Here is a 23250-nt window from a genome sequence, read left to right on the forward strand (position 1 = left end):
AATGTGAATCAGTTACTTTAACAGCCCAGTTTCACTGAGAGAGAGAACACTTTCACAGCCATGAAATAAAGACTAGTATTTTCCTCACCAGTTTTTCATTCCTACTTCCCAGCGTTCCTGACAAGTATCATCTGATGGAATTTATATTATTCCACAGCTGAAGTCTACAGGGGTTAAGAATTTGACACAAATACATTAACTGAGGATAGCAGAGATGATGCTCGATTTCAGGCCCAGAGCTCAATCTACCATTCTACTTCCAAAATAATTCTGGACAACACTTTCAAAAATGAGCTATAAATCAGAAAGGAAATGAACTCTGAGTCACCTCATAACTGATCCAAAACACCTCAATTCAGAGTCACCACACCCTCCAACTTAGAGTGACCAAGGGCCAAGAAATCTCATAGATCTTTCATCTTTCATGCTGAAACAGTAAATTTCTGCTTGGAACTGCAGAGAATTTCCCCTCCCCTCTCTTTTCATCCCTCAAAATATAGGAAGTGCCCTTTCCTTCTGCTATGCTCTCTGGGGAGAGAGTAAACCCTTCTTTTGTGCCCGTTACTTTTTTCTATTACTTGCTCATATTAATTTACTTTTTAATTGTACAGCTTGATAAATTTTGACAAATGTATAATTTGGTATGATCATTACCCCTGTCAAGATATAGAACATTTTCATCACCTAAGAACTTTTCCTAATGCCTTTCCCAGCCAATTCCTGTCTATCCCCAATAGAGGCAACAACAGCACTGATTTCTATCTCCATAGAATAGTTTTGCCTGTACTAAAATTTCATAAAAATGTTATGCTATCCAATATGAACTTTTTTGTGTCTGGCTCCTTTCACGCAGCACGTTTTTGAGATTCATACATGTTATTGGGTGTATCAGTACTTTGTTCCTTTTCACTGCTGAGTAGTATTACATCACATGAACATACCACAATTATTTGTCCATTATCCTATTGATGGACATTTGGGTTATTTTCATTAATAGGCTGTTAATAATAAATCTGCCATATACATACCTTAAGAAATCTTTTTGGGAACAGCTGCTTTCATTCTTCTTGGATAAATACTAAAAAGGATCATAGATCAGGTATATGTTTAACTTTGTAAAAAAACAATTTTTGTTAACCTGCAAAACCTTTTTTCTTTGGAGTTTGTAATATTTCACCCTCCCACCAATAATGAACTGTTGTTCCACAACCTCAGCAAAAGTTGTTGTAATCAGTCTTTTTCATTTTAGCCAGTTTAGTAGGTATGTAGCGGTATCTCATTGTGATTTTACTCTGCATTTCTCTAATTGCATTGATCACTTTTTCATATTTATGTAGGCTATTAATAAATTTTCCTTTGTGAAGTGTCTGTTCAAGTCTTTTGCCCAATTTTCAATTGGGATATTTGTCTTTTTTATTAAGTCATAGGAATCCTTTATAGATTCTTAATACAAGAACTTGTCATATTTATGTTGTGCCTATGTTCTGCCAGCCTATTTATTTTTTATTGATATCTTCTGTTTATGATGTGAGATAGGAGTTTGGTTTCTCTATTTTTTTCCATAGAGGTATCTAATTGTTCTAGCACCATTTGTTGAGACCTTTCCTTTCTTCACTGAATTGCTTTGGAACATTTGTCAAAAACCAATTGTATACCTCTGAGTCTATCTCTGGACTCTGTTTTGTACCATTCGTCCATTTGTCTAACCCTACTTCAGCCCACACTGTCTTATTTACTGTAGCTTTATGGTCCATTTTGAAATCCGGTAATGTAAGTTCTTCAACTTTGTTCTATTCTAGATACTCTACTTTCCCTATAAACATTAGAATTAGCTTGTCAATTTCAACAACAACAACAAAAACCTGCTGGGATTTTTATTTGGATTGCATTGAATCTACACGCCAATTTGAGGAAAGTTGACATTTTTAACAATATGGATGTTTTTATCCTATATTTTTGCTTTCTGTATTAAAGGTTATTTACCTCATTGTGATTATTGGGAATACCAATCAGTCAAAGAAGAAAAGGAAGGAAAGATCATGCAGGGACTAAAATAAATAGTCTGTTAAAGGGATCAGCTTTATCATGGTCTGTGAAAATATATTCTATCCATATCCTTTTTTAAAAGCTTTGCAGTATAAAGCATTCTCAGCCCTCTTCTGTTTAGTCCCTTGATTCTACTTACCAGTTGTTCCAAACATTTTACAGCTTGGTTTCCATTGATTTCTTTAACTGTGCTCAGAAAATATGACCATAGAATGTTCTCATGCCATTGGGGTATTAAGAAGAAAGTATAAAAATGTTCCTACAAAAATAAAAACTGTGTCCTATAGTCGTGGCCAGATAGAAAGCATTTTTAAAAGAGAAATGAACAAACATCTTCTCTATTGTTTCTTCCTGATTAAACAGATGTGAAATAGGTAATATTCTTGGGATGGGTAATCTAAGTGAATGACGATGTATAATTGGCAGATTTCTCACAGTGGCTTGATTGGTCTGATGTCATCCATGCATAAGTGAGCAGGAGATACTTAAATTGGAAAAAAAAAAAAAAAACAACTGCTGATGCAGGGAAGCATTTAATACAGCAACATTGATGCACTGCAATGATAAGAAGAGGCAGGCCTCTAAAATTTCCAGAGTTCTGCAGCAGACATTTGTTGGCAGTGCAGATATTAGACAGCTGCATCTCCTTAAATTCTGTACTATATGGATGCATGAATACTAATCAAAACATAAATCGTCATAGCTTTATTAAGACAGATTATGAAGATTCTGAACTTAAAATCTGAACTTTCAGCAATTAAAAAGTGATAAAGGGGCTTCCCTGGTGGTGCAGTGGTTGAGAATCTGCCTGCTAATGCAGGGAACACGGGTTCGAGCCCTGGTCGGGGAGTATCCCACATGCCGCGGAGCGACTAGGCCCATGAGCCACAACTACTGAGCCTGCGCATCTGGAGCCTGTGCTCCGCAACAAGACAGGCCACAATAGTGAGAGGCCCGCGCACCGTGATGAAGAGTGGCCCCCACTTGCCACAACTAGCGAAAGCCCTCACGCAGAAACGAAGACCCAACACAGCCAAAAATAAATAAATAATTTAAAAAAAAAAAAAAAAGTGATAAAAAAATTCTCTTCAGTAAGTCTAATAATCATGATATGAGAAGCTTATTCATTTGATCTAAAGCAGATACAAACTTCTTTAGAAGAAGCTTGAGGACTGCTCAGAACCAGGAGATGAAAGAGGAAAGACAATCAAGACTAGAATCAGTACCTGCCTTAGCCCCTTCTAGATAAATTTTCAACTGTACCTTGTTGCGGAGAATTGGTATGAAATACCAATTATCATCACAGGTGATGGCAATGTCATCCTTCTAATTGACTGAGCCAAAAACCATGGAATCATCATTGACTCTTTTATCTTATATCCAATCCACCAGGAAACCCTGTTTGCTCTACTTTCAAATATACGAAGAATCTGAACAATTCTTACTACCACCACTGTTCCTATCCTACCCAAGCTACCACCATTTCTCAACTATATTACTGCAATAGTCTCCCAAGTGATCTTTCTGTTTCCAATCCTCACATTCCTATAGTCTAGTTTCAACCCAATAGCCAGAACAATCATTTTACAACGAAGATACACCTTGTCAGTAATTTGCTCAGAACTCTGACATGGCTCCTCATTTCACTGAAAAACAAACAAACATCAATGACCACAAAACACTAAAGGTCTTTATGTGGTCTACACATACTGGTGCAGAACCATCAGCAATAATCAGTCAATAATGCTACCATATGGTCCAGTAACCAGGTCCATATTTATGTACAAGGCAGAATAGACCACTTTCAACAACTAATGATATGACTTTATGGAGCCAGAAAGTCTCCCTCACTTAAAAACCCTCCTCTTGCTGATGAAAATTAGAAATTCAAGCAAGGGGATCTTTATGTCTGACCTTATGACTTTGATCTTTGTTGAATAACAAATATATATTCAAGGGCAAAAATGTATGCTCTTAGAAATTATTTAAATTTAAGAGTATATGCATTTCTCATACTCTTCTGGGCAGTAAATTTTGATAGAAAAATAACATGGGTGCTGCAATAGGAGAGAAAGAAATGGAATCAAATCTTACAGAATAAGGAGGCAGAAGTTACAGACCACAAACTTTAACTGCATAGTAATTTTACCAAGGGTCAAAACTGAAAGTAATTTACTAAAAATGTAATTTCCTTTTAAAAATTCACTATCAAAAATAATAGTACATGCTTGTTGCAGCGGTTCAAGTAATATGAAAATACATATAGAAAAGTCTCTACGGCTGTCTCTAATGCTATACCCAACACCATCAAGATACATTATTTTAACAGTTTAGTATATATTTATATTTAAAGTATACCTCTAATGCTGAGCTTAACTTTTTACAATCAGTTCCATTATAGTTTCCTTGGATTAAGCTTATTTTTCAAAAAATTATCTTAGGTTTCTCTAGAATATTTGAAGGTAATTATTTTATTAAAAAGAAAGAAAAGATGATCCAAATGTAAAAGAACTTTTATTACATCTCTCACTAAGTCTGGCAAACTAGCACATTAAGCAATTTTTTGCTTAAGTTTGAGATCTTTGTCAAAGGTCATGCATTCTTTCAGAAGAAGGAAATGAGATGCTATTTTCCCAGTGGTAAATTTACAGAATTACTTTCCTTGTTTTTTACACTGAAAATACATTTGGATAAATTAATAATTTCTGTGATTGAATCCCTATTCAGTGACAGTCTCTGTTCAGTGAGCACTCTCCATTGATTATCTTAAGTCCTCATAATAAGCAGAGAGGTTTATTCTGGTTTTACAGATCACACAGTTAAGGACTAGAAATTACTCAACGATTTTCCAAAATCCAGAAACAGAATATGTTCAAACTAGGGTTTCTCTGATTTATAGAGAGGTGTCTACCTAATATTACATTCAATTCTAATTTTTTTTCAGTCTGGTCTTCAAACTTTGAGAAAATACGTTCTAGACTAAAATCTTTCATATTTTTTGCTAAAATAAATGGGAAATACATTTTTCTTTTGATAAAATATAATAATAACCAAAGTAACAAAGTATTACAATCAACTCAGGATAGTATAACTTTGTATATCCAAGCCCTAGTAAACCATACCTTTGGCTTCTTGGAACCATTTTAGAATACAGGAAAAGAAACAGAAATCAAGGGAGAATGTGCGTAGAACCTGTTCTAAAACAAAGTCAGAAGGCAAAGTGCTAGACTGAGATGGAGTGGGAACTAAGCAGACAGATGTAGCTGAACCATATACAGAAATGGAAAAAAAATCATCTCTCATTTATCCACCACAAGATGACAAATAACTCTTATCTCATGTGTGAATTCTATCTGATTGATAATAGCAGCCTGGAGTGAGGGCTGAAAGGGATTTTAAGGCTCTCCTTGAGCTCAGCCAGAATGTATTAGGAAGATTTTGACATGTCTAATTTGGGCATAAAATAAGGAATGGCAACATATATTCTATGTATCTGCTATCTCTAGGATAGGAGACAAAGAAGAGATGGGGACTCATAGTAACTAAGTACTTGGTTTGCATCAGGTGCTTCACACACATTCTGTAAATTTTCCTGGATCCAATGAGGTTAACATTATAATCTACATTTCACAGATGAGGAAAATCATCCCCTGAGTGAAATTTGAAGAAAGAGGGAAAAAAACAATCACTTTGTAATAGAGGGAAGGAAAGGCAATGTGCAAATGACCAGTCCTACAAAAAAGTTTATGAGCCAGCTATTGTCATCAGGAAGAACCTATGTACACTAATGTCTTCCTATTCCATTCCTTCTAGTGTTTCCAATGCTTCTTATATTTAAGTATCACAAATATTCAGCAGTCTGAATTGTCTCATTCTTCAAGATGTGCCATTATGCTAATTATAACCTCTTCATAAATGATGAATAATTTTTCCATTTGGAAATTATTTTAGAGTCTGAAAGAAACTTTATTTGAACTCTCTGATTACTACTCCTAGACCACAAAGAGATTATTTTAGAATGATCAAAAAGAAAACATGCTAGTCCAAGAGTACAGAAATTAACAGCAGTCTCAGCTACAGAGATACTTAGCTACTTACAACTTGGTCTGCATCTTGGATTAGTCACTGTCTTCCTCTGGGCCTTAGTTTTCCCACAGGGGGTTGGACCCCTCCCTCTAAGCTTAATGTTGACTCCCACATGCTGTGGTTTCTATAAGTTCAAATGCAACTCTTACTAGAAAGAGTCAGAGAGCCTTTACCATGAATAATAAATAATGTTGACTGGGAATAAAAAAATAAATCTTTTCTTTCTTTCTTTTTTCAAGTCACGTAAGATATTTTTAAAATATATTGAGCATCTACTAGCCCACAGGCCCAGGGACTGGGTACTAACCAGTGGCTATAAGCAAAGCACTGTGTAGATGTGAGAGGAATTTAAAGTTGTTTCAAGTATAAATTTGCTCTGAACTTATGAATAATAAAGGTAAATAACTAAAATATATAGCAGAAAGTTAAAAAGAATTATCAGAGTTACACGGATAATTTTCTATGGAAGGTAAAAGGGGGGCATATTACCTCCTGTGGGACCATGGACGTGGTAAAAGAAGTCTTATGGATAGAGTCTTGTGAGCAGGCCTTCAAAGATAAGGAAGACTTGGCCACATACGGAAGAGCGTGAAGAGGAAGGTGATCCAGCAGATGGTCCACCATGATTAAAGGCAAGGTGGTGGGCAAGTGCAAAACATAAACAGAGAAAAGTAAAACTTTCATCATGGCTGGGCTGAAAGGCCCCTACAAGAGAGTAGTGGTAACTAACAGTGGAAAAGAGTAGGGAATCTGCAATGCCAAGCAAAGGAGTTAAAGACTATTTTCTAAATTAAATCTTTTTGAGCAGGAGAATAAAAATGTTTGCCATCTCTCAGATTAATCTGGTGAATAGAAGCAGAATGTAAGGTGAATTGGACTGAGAAGATCCTGAGGATGAGGTCAATTAAGAACCACTTCAGTGCCCAACCAAGAACCAAAAGTGCCTGGATTAGCATTGTTACAGGAAGAGGAGAGGGAGAGGGTGAGACACATGCAAAAACTAGTAACAATTATAATAGCTCATATCTATTGGGTATTTACTGTGTACCCTGCACTGTTCTGAGAATAAGTAAATAACTCATTTAATCCTCATAGCAGGGCTATGAGGTAAGTTCTATTCTTTCACTTTTATAGATGCAGAAACTGAAGCACAGAAAGGTTCAAATTTGCCTATGGTCACTCATTAAGGGATTCAGCCTCTGGTTCCAGAACCCTGTTTCATAACCAATCTGGTATACTGCTTCTCTGAAGAATAAGAATGAAACAACATGGTCATTGATTGATGATGAGAGGCAAGGAAGAAGGAGAACTCAGAGCTGATGGAGAGATTCCAAGCCTGGATGCCAGAAAGATGGAGAAGCAACTGTCAAAAGATGGAGGAAGAAAGAGGCAGGGCAGTTCTGGAAGAAAGGGTATGAGTTTAGGGCTTGTTACTTTCAAATGGAAGCCATGAATTAAGGTATTGTTTGTAATAACAAACAAACAGAGGCAAGGAATTTGAGGGAGAGTTGAGGTCACTGACACTGACTCACAGAGGTGAAAGTCGGTGCCATGACATTCCCCAAGTGGGGAGTGTGATAGGTCAGGTCCTGGTGGAACATTTAAATGGAAAAGAAGAGGAATTGAACACGAGAATGGGTTAAAAACCAACATTGCCCATAGACAAAGGGAAAAAGCCTGGAGACCACATGCTACGAAATCTAAAGAAAAAGTGGCTCCAGGAAAGAAAAAAGGAAGATGTCAATGGAATTAGGGAGAACAGATCAATGTGTGAAGCCAGCTAGGAAGGCCCTTTCCAGTGAGTTTGATATTTCATAGTGATCCCAAAAAGGCAACCTCATTTCTACAGGGACTTAACCTACGATCAAGGACACGGAGAGAGTCTGATTCGTCATTGAATGTAACTCATTCTAAAAAGCGGAAATGCACAAATCATTACCTAGATTCTGATTCTTTCAGGGAGCCACTGCTTGTACATATAAAAAAGAAGTAGATAAATAAAATATGTAATAAGTAAAATAAACATTCCCAACTTACCTATAGCATTTGCTCAACTCTTCAAAAATACGTACATTACTGAATGATCAACTCTACCATCAAATGGTAATCCCATGACCTCACTAACTGAAACAGGCTGTGGACCTCTCAGCCCTGCCTGTCACTGCATGCACCCTTGGCTCTCCAGATGAAATATGTGTGAAATTCATTTTTGAATTTAGTAAGGGAAAAGAGTTCCCAACCCCAGCCCCATTGTGTGACAGCTAATTTTGCCGTGGGAAGGTGTGTGGCTTTATGCCAGGTGAGCCAAGGGTGTGGACTCAATAACTATCTCCTCCCCAGCTTCCCTGACCAGTCAAGCTGATTCAGCCCTAGTCCTCTCAGCTTTCGGCCGCAAGACCTGACTCAAGCTGAACCAGTGATTCGGAATGATGTATCCTCAGAGAAGGACGCAGGACTGGAGTCTATTTTAAAGGAATGTAGAACAATATTTACAACTCCAATTTTCCCTAATTCTCAGCGGTAATCCTAATATTTGCTAGAACAGGCAGTGACACCCTGTAACAACCTATCCACGGTCTGTATTTATGCGGCTACCACACCATTTTCTTTTCTGCTTATTTTATTGCTTTTTGTCTGGGTGTCAATAACAATGCTTAGGAAGACAATGACATAAGTGACATAAAATCCTGGAAGGAAGGAGAAATGTCAGTGATTAAAAGTCAAAGAGATTCATATTTAGAAGCCGAAACAACTGCCAGTCACATAATTCCAAAGAGTGGGCCCTTGCTTTGGAGGCAGCCCACTTCATGTTCAGTGCTTCTATTCCCCTGCAGACCTCTTGTGACGGTCTTCTAGCTGGCAGAATTCAGTGCGGGGAAGAGCACAGTTACCATTTGACAAAACATATTTAATTTCCAGTGGGGAAAATTAACGGTCTTTACAACACTGCTCTTGATGTAAATATGCTGTATATTTAATACCAAACCATATACGAATTTGCTTTAAATTGGCCTAATAATAATTATTGCTTAAAGCTACTGGCAGTGAAACAGCTTCTGCTTTTTGAAAAGCTAATTTTGACAGCAGGTGCTTTTCATGCCACTGTAATTTTTCCTATAAAGATCATTATCACTTAATTGTAAATGGCAGCTGCTTTGAGGGTATTTCATGATGATGGTTTGATTGATTGATGGATCTCCAATTTCACTATGATACCTTCTCTAGTCTGTTGGATTTCCGAAAGGCATCATCAAAATTCTAAATACCAGTTCACACTGGTTCACTCTGTCACAAACTGTCAGCCATGAGGTAATGTGTTTTCTTTGTAAAACACAAAGACAATTATCTTTTCCTGGTCAAGAAATTTAAAAAATAAATAAAACACTTGTGTGTGGCTTAAAATAATATGTTTCTTTAGCTTCTAACTCAATTAGATATGCTTTGAAGAAAACTAATTTAGATAAAGTGTTTTGTTTGAAGGACATTATATTTAAAGAGGAACAGGAGTTCTCGAGATTTTAAGGAAACACATATGATGAAGGCAACGCATCTAAGACTTTTCATGTTTTAAAAAGTAATACCCATCTTCTTGGAAACCCAATTTTGTTATTTTCTCCAAACTGTATGATAAACATAAAAGTGAGCCAATGTGGTTTCTTATCCTTGAAACTCATGCAAACCTTAGGCCAAGATTCTGTAAATATGTGTCAATCTACATTTGTTTTCCATCAGAGAGAGGGATGTTGAATACGTCAATCTCAGGGACACTCTGTCTTCTTTTGGAGCCTAACCCAACAGAGGAAGAACATATACAATTGCCTCTGCCCCAGTCCTACTTCTTTTCTAACTTCTTAAAGACATGCAGCTGCATGACCTAACAATATGATCTGGTTTTGTGCAAACCAAATGACAGAACCTACGTTAAATTCTTAGGAGAGTTACTATCACGTACGAAGCATTAAAATATTATAGGATATTTTATGTTCATTATTAAAGAGCTGCACATTTTTATTGAGCTCCTTCTCAGGGTCAGGCACTCTACTGATTGACAGAATGAAATACAATCTCCCTCCTCTAAGGCTGACGTCAGCAGCCTGCAGCCTGCAGCAGCATGTTTTTGCTTGGCCTCCAACCCAAGAATCAATTTTATATTTTCAAAGGGTTAAAAAGAAAAACAAATAATGATATGCAACAAAGACTTGTAAGACCCCTGAATTCTAAATTATTCATTACCTGGCCCTTTAGAGAATAAATTTGCCAAGTGCTGCTCTGGAAGGGTTCTCAGTCTAATGAGGGTGAATATTATTCTAGTGAATACTATGGTAAGAGTCCCACAAGGAAAAGAAAGGTTCTGGTGAGGAAACACCAGGCTATTAATCTTGCCAGGGATAGTGGAGAGAACAACACAGAAGGCTTTACAGAAGAGATCATATATGAACCAGGATGTATGGACTTGCAGAGTAGGTAAGATCTCATCAGCCTGAGAAGGGAAAGGATTATGCACAAAAACATGATCAAAACACTAGGATGGTGTATTCAGAAATTGTGGCTAATTGAGTGTGGTTAATTATAGGGTGTCTATATGTGTAGAAGGTGGGGTGGGGAAAGGAAGAATTAACAGCAAAAACTGACTGTGGAAAGAGTTATAATGTGAAGGGCCTTAGATGCTCTACTTAGAACTTTGACTTGAAGGTAAAAAGTTATCACCAAAGGTTTTTAAGCAGGAGAATGACAAAAATTAGACCAGAGGATCAGAACAATAATTCATGCAATAGTTTACAAAATTAATTGTAAAGAAACTCTGGCTTTGGGCCCAGATGGAATAACAGGAACCAGATTTAACCTTCTGCCTGAAACAACTGAAAAAACTAGACAAGATATATGAAACAAGGTTTTCAGACATTGGCAACAAGTAGTGCCAAACACTGACTCTTCAGAAGGGGGAGAAATTAACTGAGCCCTATGATTTCCCAGATTCCTGGGTGGAGAGAAGTTTTTGGCTTCAGCATCAGAGGGGGAAAATATAGTCCATAATGAGTAGAAAAAACAATCAACAGAAACAAAGTGAGAAGTGACAAAGATTAAAGAATTGGCACACAAGTACATTAAAATTTATAACTATATTCCAAATGTACAAATGTCAAAGTAATGTTTGAGCATGTTAAGTAGAGATTTAAAAGATATTTTTAAAACATCGAAATTGAACTCTAGAGACAAAACAAGTCTAAGATGAAAAATAAACTGGATAGGATTAACAGAAGATTAGATACTACAGAAAAAGTATTAATGAACCTGAAACATAGTAATAGAAACTATCCAAAATAACAGAGAGAAAAAAAGCACCCCCATGCCCAAACTTAAGCGAGTATTAGTGAGCCACGGAGAACTCCAAGCTTCCTGATACGCGTGCATTGAGTCCCTGAAGGAAAGAAAAAGAAGTTGTACAGAAAAAGATTTTTGAAGAAATAATGGACCAAATTCCCCAAAATGGATATAAACTATAAACCCACAGATTCAAGGAGATAAAGGAACCCCAAGCATAAGAAACATGCATGTAATAACACCAAGGTTCACCACAGTCTGGTTGGTTAAACAACAGTGATAAACAGAAAATCACAAATGACGTTGGGGTTGAGGGGAGACATTACATACAGAGAAATAAAGATAACAACAACAGCAGGGTTTTTATTGGAGGTAATGTAAGGCAGAAGTCATTGAGAAACAACTTTAAAACACTAAAAGAGAGTGTTCTAATTTCATACTTTTACATGTACCTGTCCAGTTTTCCCAGCACCACTTATTGAAGAGGCTCTCTTTTTACCACTGTATATTCTTGCCTCCTTTATCAAAGATAAGGTGACCATATGTGTGGGTTTATCTTTGGGCTTTCTATCCTGTTCCATTGATCTAGCTTTCTGTTTTTGTGCCAGTACCATACTGTCTTGATTACTGTAGCTTTGTAGTATAGTCTGAAGTCAGGGAGCCTGATTCCTCCAACTCCGTTTTTCATTCTCAAGACTGCTTTGGCTATTTGGGATCTTTTGTGTCTCCATACAAATTGTGAAATGTTTCATTCTAGTTCTGTGAAAAATGCCAATGGTAGTTTGATAGGGATTGCACTGAATCTGTAGATTGCTTTGGGTAGTAGAGTCATTTTCACAATGCTGATTCTTCCAATCCAAGAACATGGTATATCTCTCCATCTATTTGTATCATCTTTAATTTCTTTCATCAGTGTCTTATAATTTTCTGCATACAGGTCTTTTGTCTCCTTGGGTGGGTTTATTCCTAGATATTTTATTCTTTTTGTTGCAATGGTAAATGGAACTGTTTTGTTAATTTCACTTTCAGATTTTTCATCATTAGTGTATAGGAATGTCAGAGATTTCTGTGCATTAATTTTGTATCTTGCTACTTTACCAAATTCATTGATTAGCTCTAGTAGTTTTCTGGTAGCATCTTTAGGATTCTCTATGTCATCTGCAAACAGTGACAGCTTTACTTCTTTTCCAATTTGGATTCCTTTTATTTCTTTTTCTTCTCTGATTGTTGTGGCTAAAACTTCCAAAACTATGTTGAATAACAGAAAAGACACACTGTCAACTTAGAATTTTATACCCAGATAAAATTTCTTTTCAAAACCAGATTAAATACAGACTTATTCATAACATAGAAAAGCTGAAGGATTCATAGACTTGTACTACAAAAAAAAAAAAAAAAAAAATTAAAAGGAGGTCCTTTGGGCAGAAGAAAAGTAATACCAGATGGAAATCTGGATCTACCAAAAGAATGAAGAGCACTAGAAATAATCTTTTTTCAATTTTTAAAATGTATTTAGGGACTTCCCTGGTAGTGCAGTGGTTAAGAATCCTCCTGCCAATGCAAGGGACAAGGGTTTGAGCCCTGGTCTGGGAAGATCCCACATGCCATGGAGCAACTAAGCCCATGCACCACAACTACTGAGCCTGCACTCTAGAGCCCATGAGCCACAACTACTGAGCCTGCATGCTGCAACTACAGAATCCCACGAGCCTAGAGCCCATGCTCCACAACAAGAGAAGCCACCACAGAGAGAAGCCAGCACACTGCAATGAAGAGTAGTCCCAGCTAGCCACAACCAGAGAAAGCCTGCGCGCACCAACAGAGACCCAATGCAGCCAAAAATAAAATAAATAAATTTACAAAAAAACCACCGTGTTTAAAAGAAAACTGACTAAGGCAAAAGCAATGACAATGTATTGTAGGCTTTATAACATACACAGAAATAAAATGTATGAAAACAATAGCAAATTAGAAATAGAGAATTCTTTGACCTGAATAAAGACAGCTATGCAAAACCTACAGCTAACATTGTATTTTTTTTAACATCTTTATTGGAGTATAATTGCTTTACAATGGTGTGCTAACATTGAATTTAACAATCAAAGACTGGCATCAAGAACAAGGCAAAGATGTCCTTTCTCACCCCTTGTATTCAACACTGTACTGGAACTTCTAGCAAAGGCAATAAAGCAAGGTAAAGAAACAAAAGGCCCACTACTGGGCATATACCCAGAGAAAACTATAATCCAAAAAGACACATGCACCCCAATGTTCATTGCAGCACTATTTACAATAGCCAGGTCATGGAAGCAACCTAAATGTCCATCAACAGATGAATCAATAAAGAAGATGTGGCACATATATACAATGGAATATTACTCAGCCATAAAAAGGAACGAAATTGGGTCATTTGTTGAGACATGGATGAATCTAGAGACTGTCATACAGAGTGAAGTAAGTCAGAAAGAAAAACAAATATCGTATATTAATGCATATATGTGGAACCTAGAAAAATGGTACAGGTGAACCAGTTTGCAGGGCAGAAATAGAGACACAGATGCAGAGATCAAACGTATGGACACCAAGGGGGGAAAGTGGTAGGGGGGTGGTGGGATGAATTGGGAGATTGCGATTGACATGTATACATTGATGTGTATAAAATGGATGACTAATAAGAACCTGCTGTATAAAAAAATAAATAAAATTAAATTAAAAAAAAAATCTGTGGGGGGGAAGAAGAAGGAACAAAAGGAATCCTAATTAAAAAGGAAGAAATAATTATGCAGAGTGAAAGAAGTTAGAAAAAGAGAGGACATTCCACTTATATCAAACTCTAGGAAATGTAAACATCTATAATAACAGAAAGGAGATCAATGACTGACTGGAAATATATTTATGTGGGGAGGGGAAGGAGGGGTAGATTACAGGGAAACACATGGAATGTTTTGAGGATGAATGTATGTTCATTATCTTTAAGCAGTGGTGGTTTCAAGAGTCCTCAAATTGTACTTTTTTTTTTTTGCGGTACACAGGCCTCTCACTGCTGTGGCCTCTCCTGTTGCGGAGCACAGGCTCCGGACGCGCAGGCTCAGCGGCCATGGCACATGGGCCCAGCCGCTCCACGGCATGTGGGATCTTCCCTGACTGGGGCACAAACCCATGTCCCCTGCATCGGCTGGCAGACTCTCAACCACTGCACCACCAAGGAAGCCCTGTATATTTTAAATATGTGCATATATTGTGTGTCAATAATATCTCAGTAAATCTGATTAAAAAAATAACGACATTCATAATAATGAGATACAGAGGCAAGGATTTAACTAGGAGATAATGACAATAGACAAGTGGAGAAATGACTAAGATCAGAGCTAGAGAGGTGACTTTGGGAGGGAAGAGAATAAATGAATATGAGGTATCCTTCTGAGGTTGAATGGACAATTGAGTAACTTGGTGTATGGTGTAACTATCAACAGCATTAAGGAAGACAGAGGAGCATCTGGTTTAAAGGCAAAGGTAATGATTTGAGTCCTAAACATGTCCTATGGGGGATCGAATTACAAACCGAAGAAACAGTTGCATATATAGTAGTACTTGGTTTCAGGAAAGAGGTCTTGGTTAGAGATATAGATTTGGGAATCGTAAGCATATAGAGTAGAAAATTGAAGCCATGGAAGTGGGTGAGAATGCCCAAGGAGAGTCCTTAGGTTAAGAAAGAAGTGACAAAGTGGAGCCTTGAGGAATACCAATATTAAGGGAAGAACAACAGGCTTTGTTCTCTGAGAGTCTCAGTCCTCTTTGTATTATCTTATACTCTAGTGTGAATTTATTAATCAGGTCAGATGAAAATAAACCAGCATCTTCAGCAACGAGAGCTGCATTTCTCTACAGGAACTAAGATGTTTGCTTATGATTTCAACTCAATCTTAGGTCAAATCAAAAACTGTTTCTTCAGGTTTTCAACTGCCATACAAAATACATCCCTAACTCTTCTCAGGGTACACATTGTACCTATATTTTTCTATGCTTGGTAAGAGACAGTAGAGAACTGGGATATGCAGGAATGAAAGACAGACAAGAGTCTTAGAAGACAAGCTTCCTTATCCTGGCAAGTATATTTCTAATTCCCATCTCAGGTACTGAAATAAGATTTCAAGAAATATGAAAAAAAATATTATGCTTCATTCTCCTTAAGATAAAGAAAAAGAAATTTCCACTCTAAACTCCTCTGTGATTAAAAGGAAAAAACTAAAATGGGTTGAAATGAAAGGTGCTCTTTATTGACCAAGCAGATAGAGATTATCTTCCCTCACATAAAATACAAGCCTTGGACTACCACCACATCTTTCCCCTTCCCATCCCAACCTCAGCTGTTATATGTGCTTAGGGAAGACAACACTGTTCACATACCCACCACCTCTAATGACAAAAATTCATATTTTGATTTCCAAGAAAAACTTTCGAAGAGCCAAAGCCTCTTTATTCTTTGCTCAGTTCAATTAATACAAACCACTCAGCCCTGTACACATCAAAAATGAAATGCCCGTAGCAGCACTATTTACAACTGCCAAGATATGGAAGCAACCTAAGTGTCCAACAACAGATGAATGAAGATGTGGCACACACACACACACACACACACACACACACACACACACTCAAAGGAATACTACTCAGTCATAACAATGAACAAAATTTTGCCATTTGCCACAATGTAGATAGACTTGGAGGGCATTATGCTAAGTGAAATAAGTCAGAGAAAGACAAATACTGTATGATATCACTTATATGTAGAATCTAAAAAATACAGCTAGTGGGGGACGAGGGGAAGATGGCAGAAGAGTAAGACGCGGAGACCACCTCCCTCCCCACAGATACACCAGAAATACATCTACACGTGGAACAACTACAGGACACCTACTGAACGCTGGCAGAAGACCTCAGACCTCCCAAAAGGCAAGAAAGTCCCCACGCACCTGGGTAGTGCAAAAGAATAAACAGAGACAAAAGAATAGGAACAAGACCTGCACCAGTGGGAGGGAGCCGTGAAGGAGGAAAGGTTTCCACACACTAGGAAGCCCCTTCATGGGCAGAGACTGCAGGTGGCTGAGGGGGAAAGTTTTGGAATCACGGAGGAGAGCACAACAACAGGGGCGCGGAGGGCAAAGCGGAGAGATTCCCGCAGAGAGGACTGGTGCTGACTGGCACTCACCAGCCTGAGAGGCTTGTCTGCTCACCTGCTGGGGTGAGTGGGGATGGGAGCTGAGGCTCGGGCTTCGGTCAGAGCTCCGGAGAGGACTGGGGTAGGCAGCGTTAACAGAGCCTGCAGGGAGTTACTGCACCACGGCTAGCTGGGAGGGAGTCCGGGGAAAAGTCTGGACCTGCCAAAGAGGCAAGAGACTTTTTCTTCCCTCTTTGTTTCCTCGTGCACGAGGAGAGGGTATTAAGAGCACTGCTTAAAGGAGCTCCACAGATGGGCGCGAGCTGCAGCTAAAAGCACAGACCCCAGAGATGGGCATGAGACGCTAAGGCTACTGCTGCCGCCACCAAGAAGCCTGTGTGCAAGCACAGGTCACTACCCACACCCACCTTCCAGGGAGCCTGTGTAGCCCACCACTGCCAGGGTCCTGGGATCCAGGGACAACTTCCCCAGGAGAACGCATGGGCAGAGGCAGGGCCAGATCCAAAGCTGAGCCCCGGGAGCTGTGTGAACAAAGAAGACAAAGGGAAATCTCTCCCAGCAGCCTCAGAAGCAGCAGATTAAAGCTCCACAATAAACGTCATGTACCCTGCATCTGTGGAATACCTGAATAGACAACGAATCATGCCAAATTGAGGAGGTGGACTTTGAGAGCAAGATTTATTATTTATTCCCCTTTTGCTCTTTTTGTGAGTGTGTATGTGTATGCTTCTGTGTGAGATTTTGTCTGTTTAGCATTGCTTACACCATTTGTCCTAGGATTCTGTCTGTTTTTTTCTTTAAAAAATTTTTTTTTCTTCATAATTGTTTTTTATTTTAATAACTTTATTTTATTTTATCTTACTTTATTTTATCTTCTTTCTTTTCTTTCTTTCTGTCTTTCTCTTTCTTTCTTCCATTCTTCCTCCCTCTCTCCCTCCCTCCCTCCCTCTCTTTCTCTCTCTCTCTCTTTCTCTCTTTCTTCTTTCCTTCCTTCTTCTTTTTCTCCCTTTTATTCTGAGCCATGCGGATGAAAGGCTCTTGGTGCTGCAGCCAGGAGTGACTGCTGTGTCTCTGAGGTGGGAGACCCAACTTCAGCACACGGGTCCACAAGAGACCTCCCAGCTCTACATAATATCAAACGGCAAAAATCTCCCAGAGATCTCCATCTCAGCACCAGCACCCAGCTTAACTCTACAACCACCAAGCTACACTGCTGGACACCCTATGCCAAGCAAGTAGCAAGACAGGAACACAACCCCACCCATTAGCACAGAGGCTGCCTAAAATCATAATAAGTCCACAGACACCCCAAAACACACCACCAGATGTGGACCTGCCCACCAGAAAGACAAGATCCAGCCTCATCCACCAGAACACAGGCACTAGTCCCCTCCACCAGGAAGCCTACACAACCCACTGAACCAACTTTAGCCACTGGGGACAGACACCAAAAACAACGGGAACTACGAACCTGCAGCCTGCAAAAAGAAGACCCCAAACACAGTAAGATAAACAAAATGAGAAGATAGAAAAACACACAGCAGATGAAGGAGCAAGATAAAAACTCACCAGACCTAACAAATGAAGAGGAAATAGGCAGTCTACCTGAAAAAGAATTCAGAACAATGATAGTAAAGATGATCCAAAATCTTGGAAATAGAATAGACAAAATGCCAGAAACATTTAACAAGGACCTAGAACAACTAGAGATGAAACAAGCAACGATGAACAACACAAAAAATAAAATTAAAAATACTCTAGAAGGGATCAATAGCAGAATAACTGAGGCAGAAGAACGGATAAGTGACCTGCAAGATAAAATAGTAGAAATAACTACTGCAGAGCAGAATAAAGAAAAAAGAATGAAAAGAACTGAGGACACTCTCAGAGACCTCTGGGAAAACATTAAACACACCAACATTCGAATTATAGGGGTTCCAGAAGAAGAGAAAAAGAAAGGGAGTGAGAAAATATTTGAAGAGATTATAGTTGAAAACTTCCCTAATGTGGGAAAGGAAATAGTTAATCAAGTCCAGGAAGCACAGCGAGTCCCATACAGGGTAAATCCAAAGAGAAACACACCAAGACACATATTAATCAAACTGTCAAAAATTAAATACAAAGAAAACATATTAAAAGCAGCAAGGGAAACACAACAAATAACACACAAGGAAATCCCCATAAGGTTAACAGCTGATCTTTCAGAAGAAACTGCAAGCCAGAAGTGACTGGCAGGACATATTTAAAGTGATGAAGGAGAAAAACCTACAACCAAGATTACTCTACCCAGCAAGGATCTCATTCAGATTTCATGGAGAAATTAAAACCTTTACAGACAAGCAAAAGCTGAGAGAGTTCAGCACCACCAAACCAGCTTTACAACAACTGCTAAAGGAACTTCTGTAGGCAAGAAACACAAGAGAAGGAAAAGACCTACAATAACAAAACCAAAACAATTAGGAAAATGGGAAGAGGAACATACATAACGATAATTACCTTAAATGTAAATGGACTAAATGCTCCCACCAAAAGACACAGATCATCTGAATGGATACAAAAACAATACCCATATATATGCTGTCTACGAGAGACCCACTTCAGACCTAGAGACACATAGAGACTGAAAATAAGGGGATGGAAAAGGATATACCATGCAAATGGAAACCAAAAGAAAGCTGGAGTAGCAATTCTCATATCAGAGAAAATAGACTTTAAAATAAAGACTATTACAAGAGACAAAGAAGAACACTACATAGTGATCAAGGGATTGATCTAAGAAGAAGATATAACAATTGTGACTATTTATGCATCCAACGTAGGAGCACCTCAATACATAAGGCAAATACCAACACCATAAAAGGGGAAATTGACAGTAACACATTCATAGTAGGGGACTTTAACACCCCACTTTCACCAATGGACAGATCATCCAAAATGAAAATAAATAAGGAAACACAAGCTTTAAATGATATATTAAACAAGATGGACTTAATTGATATTTATAGGACATTCCATCCAAAAACAACAGAATACACATTGCTCTCAAGTGCTCATGGAACATTCTCCAGGATAGATCATATCTTGGGTCACAAATCAAGCCTTGGTAAACTTAAGAAAATTGAACTTGTGTCATGTATCTTTTCTGGCCACAATGCTATGAGACTAGATATCAATTACAGGAAAATATCTGTTTAAAATACAAACACATGGAGGCTAAACAATACACTACTTAATAATGAAGTGATCACTGAAGAAATCAAAGAGGAAATTATAAATACCTAGAAACAAATGACAATGGAGACACAACAACCCAAAACCTATGGGATGCAGCAAAAACAGTTCTAAGAGGGAAGTTTATAGCAATACAATCCTACCTTAAGAAACAGGAAACATCTCGAATAAACAACCTAACCTTGCACCTAAAGAAATTAGAGAAAGAAGAACAAAAAAAACCCCTAAGTTAGCAGAAGGAAAGAAATCATAAAAATCAGATGAGAAATAAATGAAAAAGAAATGAAGGAAATGATAGCAAAGATCAATAAAACTAAAAGCTGGTTCTTTGAGAAGATAAACAAAATTGATAAATCATTAGCCTGACTCATCAAGAAAAAAAGGGAGAAGACTCAAATCAATAGAATTAGAAATGAAAAAGGAGAAGTAACAACTGACACTGCAGAAATACAGAAGATCATGAGAGATTACTACAAGCAACTCTGTGCCAATAAAATGGACAACCTGGAAGAAATGGACAAATTCTTAGAAATGCACAACCTGCCAAGACTGAATCAGGAAGGAATAGAAAGTAGGAACAGACCAATCACAAGGACTGAAATTGAAACTGTGATTAAAAATCTTCCAACAAACAAAAGCCCAGGACCAGATGGCTTCACAGGCGAATTCTATCAAACATTCAGAGAAGAGCTAACACCTATCCTCAAAGTCTTCCAAAATATAGCAGAGGGAGGAACACTCCCAAACTCATTCTACGAGGCCACCATCACCTTGATACAAAAACCAGACAAGGATGTCACAGAGAAAGAAAACTATAAGCCAATATCACTGATGAACATAGATGCAAAAATCCTCAACAAAATACTAGCAAACAGAATCTAACAGCACATTAAACGGATCATACACCACAATCAAGTGGTGTTTATACCAGGAATGCAAGGATTCTTCAATATACGCAAATCAATCAATGTGATACACCATATTAACAAATTGAAGGAGAAAAACCATATGATCATCTCAATAGATGCAGAGAAAGCTTTCGACAAAATTCAACGCCCATTTATGATAAGAACTCTGCAGAAAGTAGGCATAGAGGGAACTTTCCTCAACATAATAAAGGCCATATATGACAAACCCACAGCCAACATCATCCTCAATGGTGAAAAACTGAAAGCATTTCCACGAAGATCAGGAAAAAGACAAGGTTGCCCACTCTCACCACTCTTATTCAACATAGTTTTGGAAGTTTTAGCCACAGCAATCAGAGAAGAAAAGGAAATAAAAGGAATCCAAATCAGAAAAGAAGAAGTAAAGCTGTCACTGTTTGCAGATGACATGATACTATACATAGAGAATCCTAAAGATGCTACCAGAAAACTACTAGAGCTAATCAATGGATTTGGTAAAGTAGCAGGATACAAAATTAATGCACAGAAATCTCTGACATTCCTATACACTAATGATGAAAAATCTGAAAGTGAAATCAAGAAAATACTCCCATTTATCACTGCAACCAAAAGAATAAAATATCTTGGAATAAAACTTCCTAAGGAGACAAAAGATCTGTATGCAGAAAATTATAAGACTCTGATGAAAGAAATTAAAGATGATACAAGTAGATGGAGAGATATACCATGTTCTTTGATTGGAAGAATCAACATTGTGAAAATGACTCTACTACCCAAAGCAACCTACAGATTCGATGCAATCCCTATCACACTACCACTGGCATTTTTCACAGAACTAGAACAAAAAATTTCACAATTTGTATGGAAACACAAAACACCCTGAAGAGCCAAAGCAATCTTGAGAACGAAAAACGGAGCTGGAGGAATCAGGCTCCCTGACTTCAGACTATACTACAAAGCTACAGTAATCAAGACAGGATGGTACTGGCACAAAAACTGAAAGATAGATCAATGGAACAGGATAGAAAGCCCAGAGATAAACCCACACACATATGGTCACCTTATCTTTGATAAAGGAGGCAGGAATGTACAGTGGAGAAAGGACAGCCTTTAATATGTGGTGCTGGGAAAACTGGACAGGTACATGTAGAAGTATGGGATTAGATCACTCCCTAACACCATACACAAAAATAAGCTCAAAATGGATCAACGACCTAAATGTAAGGCCAGAAACTATCAAACTCTTAGAGGAAAACATAGGCAGAACACTCTATGACATAAATCACAGCAAGATCCTTTTTGACCCACCTCCTAGAGAAATGGAAATAAAAACAAAAATAAACAAATGGGACCTAATGAAACTTCAAAGCTTTTGCACAGCAAAGGAAACCATAAACAAGACCAAAAGACAACCCTCAGAATGGGAGAAAATATTTGCAAATGAAGCAACTGACAAAGGATTAATATCTAAAATTTACAAGCAGCTCATGCAGCTCAATAACAAAAAAACAAACAATCCAATCCAGAAATGGGCAGAAGACCTAAATAGACATTTCTCCCAAGAAGATATACAGACTGCCAGCAAACACATGAAAGAATGCTCAACATCATTAATCGTTAGAGAAATGCAAATCAAAACTACAATGGGATATCATCTCACACTGGTCAGAATGGCCATCATCAAAAGATCTACAAACAATAAATGCTGGAGAGGGTGTGGAGAAAAGGGAACATTCTTGCACTGCTGGTGGGAATATGAACTGGTACAGCCACTATGGAGAACAGTATGGAGGTTCCTTAAAAAACTACAAATAGAACTACCATATGACCCAGCAATCCCACTACTGGGCATATACCCTGAGAAAACCATAATTCAAAAAGAGTCATGTACCAAAATGTTCATTGCAGCTCTATTTACAATAGCCCGGAGATGGAAGCAACCTAAGTGTCCATCATCGGATGAATGGATAAAGAAGATGTGGCACATATCTACAATGGAATATTACTCAGCCATAAGAAGAAACGAAATTGAGCTCTTTGTAATGAGGTAGATAGACTAGAATCTGTCATAAAGAGTGAAGTAAGTCAGAAAGAGAAAGACAAATACCGTATGCTTACACACATATGTGGAATTTAAGGAAAAAAATGTCATGAAGAACCTAGGGGTAAGACAGGAATAAAGACACAGACCTACTAGAGAATGGACTTGAGGATATGGGGAGGGGGAAGGGTAAGCTGTGACAAAGTGAGAGAGTGGCATGGACATATATATGCTACCAAACGTAAAATAGATAGCTAGTGGGAAGCAGCCACATAGCACAGGGAGATCAGCTAGGTGTTTTGTGACCACCTAGAGGGATGGGATAGGGAGGGTGGGAGGGAGGGAGATGCAAGAGGGAAGAGATATGGTAATATATGTATATGTATAACTGATTCACTTTGTTATAAAGCAGAAACTAACACACCATTGTAAAGCAA

Source organism: Phocoena sinus, chromosome 3 (genome assembly GCF_008692025.1).
Source record: "Phocoena sinus isolate mPhoSin1 chromosome 3, mPhoSin1.pri, whole genome shotgun sequence".
Taxonomy (NCBI): domain Eukaryota; kingdom Metazoa; phylum Chordata; class Mammalia; order Artiodactyla; family Phocoenidae; genus Phocoena; species Phocoena sinus.